Source organism: Sesamum indicum, linkage group LG3 (assembly GCF_026168435.1).
Source record: "Sesamum indicum cultivar Baizhima isolate 11 linkage group LG3, ASM2616843v1, whole genome shotgun sequence".
Classification (NCBI taxonomy): Eukaryota; Viridiplantae; Streptophyta; class Magnoliopsida; order Lamiales; family Pedaliaceae; genus Sesamum; species Sesamum indicum.
In genome coordinates, this window is record NC_142659.1 from 8,945,324 (window position 1) to 8,957,231 (window position 11,908).

Genomic DNA, 11,908 nt, shown 5'->3' on the forward strand with positions numbered 1-11,908 from the left:
AAAATTTGAATAAAAATACGAAAATTAAAATCAAACGAAAGAGGAAAGGAGAAGATAGAGATTTCATGGGTTGACTCCCATGCAGTGCCTTTTTTTAACGTCTTTGGCTAGACATTGTTGTTCCTCAACTTAAATAAGTTGGACACTCTAAATCCACTTCTTCTATGTAATGCACCCAGTGATGGTGTGGATTTAGGGGAACTTGGCAGTCCATGGATGACTTCTTTCCTTGAACTTATTTTGTCATGAAAGACTTTTTTCTTGTAAGTTCTTCGACTCGATCTTTTGGCAATTGTTGTCTTGAATGCTCCTCTACCATTGAACATAGCATTTTTTGCAACAAAGGATCAATAGAATCAATGAGAAAAATAGAATGCACATCATTAGAATATTTCATGACACCATCAATTTTAAAACTCATAACCTCATTATCAAATTCCATAGAGAGAATTCCGACATAAACATCAATTTTGATTTTTGAGGTTTTAAGGAATGGTCTTCCTAGCAAGATGGATGTAGAATTGGGAGAAATATCCCCCTTCATATCAAGCACATAAAAATCAGCAGGAAAAACCAATTCATTAACTTGCACAAGTACATCCTCAAGAACTCCATCGGGGTCAACTACGGAACGATCGGCAAGTTGAAGAATGACCCCCGTTTCTTTCAATGGGCCAACATTCAAAGATTCATATATAGTAATAGGCATAATATTGATAGAAGCACCTAAATCACACATTGCTTTTTCTATTCCAATCTTTCCAATTTTGCAAGGGATAGAAAATGTACCTGGATCATTGCATTTAGGAGGTAGTTTTCTTTGAAGAATGGCAGATATATTCTCTCCCATACTTACCCGTTCGTTTCCTTTGAGTTTTCCTTTGCTAGAGCACAGTTCTTTGAGGAATTTCGCGTAGCGGGGTATTTGCTTGATGGCATCGAGCAGCGGGATGTTTACCTCCACTTTGCGGAAGGTTTCAAGGATTTCTTTTTTCTCCTCTTCCTTCTTTGCTTTGGTGAATCTTTCTGGGAAGGGCGGTCTGGTTACCAAAGGCTTCGGATGGTCCGCTTCAGGTTCGGCTTGCTCTTGTTGGACCTCAATTTCCTTTTTCGGCTTTCTTTTCACACCGTGCCCACGTTTAGTGCCATCTTTGTTCACATTTTCCTGCAATTCTTTTCCACTACAAAGCACAATAGCACTAACATTTTGTCTAGGGTTAATGACAGATTTAGAAGGTAGCTTACCTTGAGACTCTAGCTTACCAACAAATGACGCCAGTTGACTGATTTGAAATTCTAAGTTTTGAATGCTCGTCTGGGTCTGTTGTTGTTGCTGCTGGAACTGTTGGATGCTCGTCTGGGTCTGTTGCTGAAATTATTGTGTGTTGGTCACTAATGCTTTCATCATGTCTTCGAGAGATGGGCTAGGCATGGGATTAGGCTGCGGAGGTGGTCTGTATTGGGTTTTTGAAAGTGTTGGTTACCGTAACTCAGATTCGGGTGATCCCTCCATCCGGGGTTGTATGTGTTGGAGAAAGGATCATATCTTCTTTGTTGTTGTCCGGGGAATCATCCCACAGCGTCGGCATGCTCGGTAGTTGACTCTTGAAGAGTTGGGCACATGTCCGTAGCGTGCCCCGTTAAATTGCAGATACCACACGCTTTGACTTGTTGATGATTCTCTGTAACAACTTTTTCAACAATAGATGTGAGTTGATTTAAACATTCTTCAAGATTACTTACCTCGTTGCTTTTCCTTGGTGGATCATTGTATCTAACCCCAAACTGTTGCGTGTTGGACGCCATAATCCAGATTAGGTTACACGCTTCGGTGGGGGTTTTGTTGAATAGTGCTCCGCCACTTGCCGCATCTATCAGTTTCCTATCCATATTTGATAGACCTTCATAGAAATACTGGATCAACAGGTGGTTCGGGATTTGATGATGGGGGAAACTTTCCACTAGTTGATTGAATCTTTCCCAATATTCAAAAAGACTCTCTCCCGTGAATTGTCGAATCCTACTGATCTCCTTCCGGATCGTTGTGGCTCTTGAGGCAGGGAAATATTTCTCAAGAAACTGCCTCTTGAGATCATTCCATCTTGTCATGGATCCTTAAGGTAGAAAGTACAACCAATCCTTCGCTTGGTCGGCAAGGGAGAACGGGAATGCTCTCAGTTTGACTTGTTCTTCGCTTATGCCTTGTGGTCGCATTCCGGAGCACACCACATGGAATTCCTTCAGATGCTTGTGTGGATCTTCACCTGTGAGGCCACGGAAAGTGGGAAGTAAATGAATTAATCCAGATTTCAGTTCAAAATTTACCTCCAAGTCAGGGTACTCAATGCACAGTGGCTGCTGGTTCAGATCGGGCGACGTCATATCATTGATCGATCTTTCAGGAATCAAAGCCATTATCTCTTCTTCGGATTCGCTTAGGGATTCCTCAAACTCCAAAGTTATGTCTTCTTCGTCTTCGTATGGAGCGGATGCTCCTTCCGATTGTTGCTTAGTCACCCGACGAAGTATTCGTGCGGTCTTTTCGATTTCCAGGTTGTATACCAATTTACCTGTACGAGAAGACCTTGGCATCAATGGTGATAAAAATCAAGTAACTAAAAATAAAGAAATATACTTAAAAACGCCAATCCCCGGCAACGGCGCCAAAATTTGGTGGGTGTCGAGATCACCAAAAATAATTCATACTACACTTGTGAAAGTGGGAGTAGGGTCGATCCACAGAGATTGGTTTAAGTTAATTTCTTTGGGAAAAAGAAAATAATGGGGGGAGATTGATAATAAAAATAAGTAATCAAAAATTAAATAAAACTTAAAAATACCTGGCGAAGATATGCGAGGAAGATTTTCTGGTTAAGGCTAGGATCATGCTTGATTCTTGTGAATTGATCATTGATGCAAGAATAACACATGAATGGACAAATAAACCAGTTATGGTTGTTGGTACGACCTAACAACCTCACCTTCCCTTACCTTTTCATCAGCCAAGGTACGACCGTTAGCTAGATCCCTAATTAATAGACAACCCTGGGAACGTTCACAATATTTAATCTATTAACAGCATTAAGAATTAGAAAGGCCTGATTCTAATTAACAAACTCCTACGAGGATAATTCGTTTGAACTAGATCATGCATTCCCCATAACATAACTAATTACTATGACATAATTAATCATGCTACGTTGCTACTAAGCATTGAACCAAATAAATAATTACACGGATTTATAAAGTCCAATTAGCTAAGCAAACCTTCTTGATAATGAACAACCGGCCGAATCATTCATAAATCAGACGTTTGTAATTAAAGCACAGAGAATAGCATGAATATTCGTTTGACCAGTGTAGAATGCAAATTAGATCTCATAACATAATGGAAATCAAGCAATCACCGTACCTTAAGCAGAAAATAAGGAATTTTGCTGGACGTGTTAATGGAAGAATACACTAGAAAGCGAAATTTCATTAATTCCAGTTGTAAAATAAAAATAAAGGAGAAAGGATGAACAAAGAATTCTATAGAGTTCTAAACAATAACCGAACGTCTTCAAATGAAGAGACCCCCCTTATTTATAATAAAAGTCTCCTACGAATCTAGACGTGGGGGGGGGGTAGATACGTGATAAATTCTAAAAAGGTAAATAAATTACAAGAGATAAACTTTAAAAAAGACTTTCTAAACCGAAACACTTCATTCCTTTATCTTTTGCGAAAATTGCTCGTGCTTATCCTTATCCCGAGTTGATCACTCCACTAAGCGTGGGCACACTTAGTCAATTCTGCAGAAATTTCCTTGTAATCTTCCTTTTTGTTTTCTTTTTGATGTCTTCAATTTCAATTTTGGCTTGAATTTTACCATCTTTGTCTCATATCTCCTTTTTTGCTAAATATGCAATAAAATCACATAATTAGGGATGTTTTGGCTTAAAAAGAAAGATTAAATCGCTATAAAATTATGATAATTGCAGAGTTATCAATAGTTGATTGCCAACCTCTATTAGCAAAAATTGATAGTTGTGTCCATGGTTGGGAGGGTACAGGATTATTATTTGCGGGACGGATTCAGATTATTAAATCCGTTCTCATGGTTTTGAGTATCTATTGGGCTTCCTCGTTCATTCTACCTAAAGGTGTTATAAGGGAGATCGAGAAGAGATTGTGCTCCTTCTTACAGTAAGGTGCTACTAGTGGGGGCTATGCAAAGGTAGCATAGAGGGATGTATGTAAGCAAGCTGCAGAGGAAGGACAGAGCTTACGAGACATTGCTATTCTTAATTGTTCCTTAACAAATAAGAAATTATGCGATATGATTCATTGTGATAGAACATCCATATGGGTGAAGTGGTTGTACCATGGGCGCTTGCGTGACAGGTCCATTTGGACAATTTCGGACCATGGAGGTGCGTGGGGTTGGAGAAAACTCCTTCGCCTATGCACCATTATTCGGCCATTGGTGGATTACCAAGTGGGTCATGGAACTACCTTCTATTTGTGGCAGGACCCGTGGCACCCCCCGGACCACTTATTCAAAGGTTCCCACGTGGTCCACAACTCATTGGTCTTAGACTCTCGGAGAAACTTAATAGGGTTATTATGGATGGGCATTGCACTGGCCCTCATCACGGACATGTTTGGAGATTGTACAAAATTTGTCCATAATCCATGAAGACGATGATCGTGTTCATTGGCGAGATACGAATGGACGTCTCATTGTTGCATCGCTATATCGCATATTACACTCGCCGGGACCCAAGGTAGGTTGGACTTCACTATTCTCGGGCTCCTTGAAGATTCTTAGACATACATTCACACTGTGGCTCGCTATATTAGGGAAACTATCAACGGTAGATAAACCGTAGTTGTCGTATCTTGGCACTTCTGTTCTTTGTGATGAAGGCGTAATAGAAACACATACACACTTATGTTTTCGATGTCGTTATGCCAGACAATGCCTCATAGCAGTGAGACAGGATGTTAGATTCACATGGCTGAACCGAGACTTGGCCTTAGACGTGGAGTGGGCTACAAGGAAGTAGAGAGGGAAACATATTGTCAATTTATCCTACTGTGCATTACTCGCTGCATGTGTCTATCATATCTGGAGAGAACGGAACTTGAGCCAGTTTGAGCATGTTGATCGACCACCGAGCACCATCCCTGCCATCATAGTGGACGACGTTAGACAGAGAATCATTCGTGCTAATTTATCACACTCTGTTAGTATTATACACACTATGGCATATTCCATGGCCTATTATGGGAGAAACCGATATTTGACTGTTGTACTGTACGCATGTACCTTTTTATTAATGAAACTTATATTTACCCAAAAAAATTATCTAAAATTTGTTCAGATTTGGACGGAGGGCAGGAAATGCCACATTTTTTAAAGCTAGGAGGCATATTTTGTCAGAGTCTAAATTACGGTCCTTAAAATACTACCCCCTAAGTTATGGGTGAGTCTTTGCAATTAACCCCACGGTGGTAAGCACCGCATCTGTGGCAAAAATTGATGGCAAAGATCAAGTAGTGGTGGTTGATTTGCTGGGTTTTCTTGTGGTTGTGGTGATAGTTTCACCCTTCTTCAACGCATTTTTGGTGGAAGTTACGACCGTTACTGAGCGGTTTCTTAGCTCTCCTGCAACCTAATTTGGTTTAGAAATCGGAGTTCTTCTCACTCTCTGCATTCTTTGGTGGAACTCTCTAATCTAGCAAACAAACACAGAGGGAGAAATGTATTCGTTAAATTCTATAGTATGGTACAATTTATTAACCCTATTCTATTTATATCTATACATATTTATAGATATGGTGTAATTAATTTAAATGCATTCTATTTATAAACATGCTACAATTAATTTAAATATATACTATTTATTAAAAAAATGAGGTCTAAAATAACTAACTTTGGTTGTGTGTTTTTACTAATTGATAAAAAAAACTTTATTATAATCTTAAATTATTTAAATAAATTCATCAAATATATTATTTAAGTAGTCTATTTAAATTTAGTAATCTGAATAGAGCATCAAAATAAATTGGCAAAATTGCAAAATTAGTCCTGTATATTAGGGGGGGTGGCAAAATTGGTCCCCTAGCTATATGACTGGCAATTTTAGTCCTTTATGTTTAAAATTTGTAGCAATTTTGGTCCTTCTGGCCAAAAGTGATCTGAAGTTAACAAATCAAATTGGGGATTAGGGTTTCGGCAACAAATGGACATTACTACACAGGTAGCATCCTACGTGGATGCTGACGTAATAAAAAAAAGATTAACCATCACCCACCACCACCAAGTCGATCGCCGGAATTTTTTTTCCGGCGCGTCTCCGGCCACGCGTACCACCACTAAACTCACCATCCTATGCTGATTCCAACCCTATAGCATGTGTTTCAATCAGAGTTCAAACATGCCCCAATTGTTGATTATAGTCTTATCCTAAAACCTAGATTTATTTTCTTTCTCTTCTCGATTCACCGCCGTCCGACCTATCCACTATTTGAGACCACCACCAATCAACTCCCCATCCTCCGGCGAGTTGATTGCACTCAAGCCCATCCATTTTCATCAACTATTCGGTCGGTTCTCTTCATTTTTATTTTCGTCACTTTTCCTCCGCGCCCACCATTGATTTTTCCGTCATATCTCCGTCACCAGCGATTATCTGGTTGGCGGACCAACACCTTTGTGTTCGCTCCCCATGGCGCACACATCCCTCCGATCAGTTTCCGTCAACGTTACATCCACGACTTGTCCTTAATGTTTTATTTTAGTGGCAATTTTAGTCCTATATGTTTTAATTTAGTAGCAATTTTGGTCCTTCGAACCAGAATTACCAGTCAGCAGCCATGGAAGATGTCACGTGTTTAAGTAGAGACCAGTTGGCAATCGAAACCCTAAGCTCCAATTTTTCCGGCTAATTTTTGGGTAATTTTGGCCGGAAGGACCAAAATTGCCACTAAATGAAAATATATAGGACTAAAATTGCCAGTTCAGTAGTTGCAGGATTAATTTTGCCACCCCCTATACTTACAGGACTAATTTTGCAATTTTGCCAATTAAATTCTTAGCCCGTTACCAATGTGCATAAAATTATTTACTAAATATATATTTATTATTTATGAAATAAAACATAAATTGAGTATGATTTTTCATACAAAAATATATATACAATAATATATACAGTTCAATCCACCTACAACCAAAAATATATATAATTGTAAGGGTAAATTATATTTTACCATATGAACTATGTGCATTTTTATACTTTGTCACCGAAACTTATTTTTTGTGTCAACTTGCCACTACTTTGTCAAATTTGCACTTTGACATATATGATTGTCATTGTATTAATCTTTCTGCGGAAAAAATATTACAGACTGTTCATATGTAAAAAATATCACATTATATAACCTTTAAGTATCACATGTGCATTTCATGGTCATAAATTACGAAGTGCAAAATTTAATAAAGTTGAAATGGTAAATTGATACAAAAAAACGTTTAGATGCCAAAGTGTGAAACATCATTGTTCTGATATTAAAATGTAACTAACCCCAATTTTAAATTCATATAAAAGAGACATAATTTGATAATAAACAGTCAATTTTTTCTTCCAAGATACAAAATCAAACTTACAACACCTATTTTACACTATTTAAGTTATATTAAAATATAATCCAAACTTACATACTTATTTATCTTTATTTTTTTTCTCTTCATCTCCCAAAACAAAACAAAACGCTCTAAATATAAAATCAAACATAATGCACATATTTTATAGCTCTATACACCTTTTTCCTACTGCTTCGCCGCCCCCTCTCGGCCATATCCTCTACTTACACCATAAATTCTGCAGCTATGCCGCTGTAATTATAAGAATTTCCCACTTCTCCAGGCCAGTCTTGAAGAAGCCACTATAAGAAAATTCCAAGTGAAATATGGTTCAAGAATGTCATCCACTTCTAGAAAGTTCCAACACAAAGATTGGTCAGAAACTTATCCAGCATGCTTGAAAGTTCCAACAGAAACATTATTCAAAAATCACATCAACCTCCAGTTGTAGTGCCAGCTATCCACAGCACAGTTTCTTATCGCAATCATCAGGTTGACTAACGGCGGTGGTGTTCTGCCATTTTTTAAGGTATCCCACATGAAGGAGTAGAAGAAGATTGCAAACTAGAAAATTACAGCACCGGTACTGTCTAAGTTGTTTCCAAAAATTTTCACTTAATGTTCAGTTTTCATGTTTGATTCTTCGTTCCCTAATTTTTTTAATATATTTATGAGGCATCTCTCTGTTAACGTGTATATGTTAGAGTGTTTTATTTGAAACTTATTATGTTCAATAATATTATTTGTTGGTGTTACAAATTCTGGGGCCCAATACCCAAATTAACAACTAGCCCACCTGGAGGTCCAACAGCCGAACCAGCCCACTTGGAGGCCCTCTACCCGATCTCGACCCACCAGCATGATTCGACCCTAGTTACTTCTTATATATTGTTATAACACTAACCCTAAATCATTATTCCTCTCTTTTTCTTTCTTTTCCGCCAACTCTGATCTCTCTCTCTCTCAAACCTTCCATGACTGCTTCGTCTTCGTCCCTTCTTTACCACCGCTGTCAATGGTGGCCTTCCAAAGACAAATCAATGGCTTTAGGAGAGCTACTCAAGCTTTCCTTCGTTGCTATTTTCTCGCCCCTATAAAGAGGAGTCTGACTCCTCTGTCTAAAGTACGAAAAGTCCAAATCATTTTTTCTTTTTCTAATCTCTAAATTCTAAGTGAACGTGAGTGGTGGGTCTGTGGTGACTGTAAACTAATCTTTGTGATATGAGGCTCTGTTGTGTGTTGAGGGCAACCATGGGTTCGGTTCTATTGTTGTGGGTACGGTGCCTTATCACCGTGTTCCCTATTGATTGGATCTAGCATTTTCTGAGCGATTTTCATACACACACTGATATTTTATTTATTATTTATTTTACTGTTGTTATTATTCTTAAAGATCTGTAATAATGGTATGTATCTATTAAGGAGATCCGTACTCCAATCTCTGTAAAAGTTGATAAGGTTCTACATTGTGTAAGGAGGATACCACGGGGGTTTACACCCCAGGATTGGCATTTTCAATTTTTTATTTTTAAACAAGTCCTCAATTTTATTTTACGTGTATTTCAGAATATTTGAATATTTTAAGGTTAGCTTCATCATTTACATTTGAATCAGTAACATTCTTGTTGTTGATTGCATGTATCTATACCTTTATATAATTAGAAAGCACCCTATTGTTTTCTTCAATTTATTAACATGTCAATTTTTATTTTTATATATTTTACTAGTTTTTCCCTCTTTTCTCAACTTTCTATTTTCGATCTGTTCTTAACTTCCCATTTTCTCTTTTAAACTTCTACATGTCTTTTTCTTCTTTCATTCTTCTCAGTATTATATCTCATTTTTTTATTTTTTTATATTTAATTAATCTAATTGATATATTTTTACTATAATCATTATTTTTTTAAGAAAAATTAAATTAATTGTTCACATATAGTGAACGTGTCACATATGCTCGTTTTAATGAATCTAGGAACCTGCTTTTTCGTATCAGTTTACTTCAATTTCCTATTTGATGTTATGCTCGTTTTAATTGTTCACATATAGTGAATGTGCCACATATGCTCGTTTTAATAAATCTAGGAACCTACTTTTTCGTATTAGTTTACGTCAATTTCCTATTCGGTGTTATGCTGTATGAAGAATTTGAAATTCATATTGAAAATCCTCCACAAGAAGCTGGTTGGGGTGAGAAGAACTGCGGGTGTCTAGATCTCTATTTGAAGTGTTGTTGTCGCAACGGATATTGAATTTTTCTGGTTGGTGGAAATTGCTTCTACAAATTGACCTAAACCCAGCAAAAGTAGATAAGTTTTGATATAAGGGCATTCATTGCCCAGTGTTTCATGCATACGTTCTTTGAAGGTTATGTTTGCTCTAATTTTAGTGTTTGAAACTGAGCGTTGAGTAATTAAAGAGTTGTGCTAATTTCGTTTTCATCTTGATCATAGTTGAAATTCAACTATGCTATGATGGAATGTTTTAGTCTCTCCTTTCTTGAATTACAAAATAGTGCATGCCCAAATTACAGTTTTAGTTCCATAGGATAGGAGTTCAACACTTTTAATCCTCTATTTTACGAAATTTTTTAAAATGCTTATAAAATTTGGAAAACCCGATAAATTTAGTCATATACTTTACGAAATTTTCAAAATGGTCCAAAAATTGGAAAAACTTGACACATTTATTCCCATAAATCTCATAAAGTGGAGGACTAAATGTATCGTGTTTTTCCCGTTTTGAGACTATTTTTGTAAATTACCTAAAGCAGTGGACTAAATATGCCCAACTTTTTTAATTTTGGGATCATTTTGATATTTATTTAAAGTAGAGGGCTAAAATTATTGAATTCCCTATCTTATGTAACTAAAAATAAAATTTTTCCAACAGTGCATATATAGGAAACAAATGCATATGTATGTGTTCATGATTGGATTGCCTCAATATACATAAGGTGTTTGCAAGAGCTTAAAATAAACTTGTATTAGTTATTGCTAAAAATTCATTGAAAAAATGCTTTAGAAATTTTGATTTTGAACTATTTAAAAATTAAGTTGATTTACGTCCAAATGTATAAGTAGTGATCCCTTCCAACTTCTGTAACTTATTTGAAACAAATCTAAGTGTAAAGTTGTTTATCCAAATATTCCAATTTCAACCGTTTTTTTTTTTCACTTTTAAATTTCACTTCAAATACTTCCAACTTTGAACAAACTTACAACCTTTTTACAACTATTATTCCCACCAAAATGGTAGAAGCTATATACTTGCTTTTGGGAAAAAAATGCAAGCAAACCCCTTGTGATATCGCAAAAGAGCAAATTACCCCCTTATGAACAAATAAATAGCGATTTACCCCCCTATAATATTTAAAATGAAGCAATTTATCTTCCGGTATAACGAGGTAAATTGCTCCATTTGAAAAAAGGACAAAATGCATAGAAACCCCCTGTGTTTTAAAAATTTGAAAAAAAACCCTCATATTATAAGAATAGGCAAAAAGCCCCCAGTATTTTATAAAACTCAGCAACAAACACCCCTTCTGTTAATAACTAATGGAAGGTGCATTACACACGCTTTTTGTGCATGTGGAGGTATATTTTAACTATTTTTTACCTTTTTCTTAGGTGTTTTTTATTAAAATGCTATTTTTTTATTTTGGTTTTGTTTTTGTATTTTTTTATACTTTAAATTAATATATTAAATTATATTTAATTTATTTAATATTAAATATTAAATTAAATTATATTTAAATTCAAATAATTTTATAATTGTTAATTGTGAAATTTAAAATTATTTTTAATTAATTAAAGTATATATTTAATTACAATTATTCTTAATTAGCTAAAAAATTTAATTATTATAATTATTTAAAATATTTTTAATTAACTAATATATATTTAAATTAATATAATTAAAATTAATTAAAAAAACTGAACATTTCGCCCATTTTTCACCGGAAACTTGTTTATAAGTTTTCGGTGCTGTTCAGACGAATTTCTGAAGGCCAATGGTACCTTCAATTTGAGTTTTCATCAATACGAATATTTTCATACCTTTAATTTGTGTTTTCGTCAATTAGAGAGACTGGGCTCAAGCTACGACTGTCAAACATGTTCGCCGTCGATTCATCTCCATCCGATCGAATCTCAATCTCAAACGACCATCATCAGACACGTCTCTTCAACATGATTCTAACGAGACCGACCTCACTTAATTTGGTAAGATATTTACGGAGATATGAAGGTTTTAATAAACTGCGGCACCGGCGATGAGATG

General features: G+C 36.0%; 1 pseudogene; it reads right to left on the reverse strand.

The window, feature by feature from the left end:
• Nucleotides 1-235: 235 nt before the first annotated feature.
• Nucleotides 236-2,592, reverse strand: LOC105178805 (uncharacterized; annotated as a pseudogene).
• Nucleotides 2,593-11,908: the final 9,316 nt, after the last annotated feature.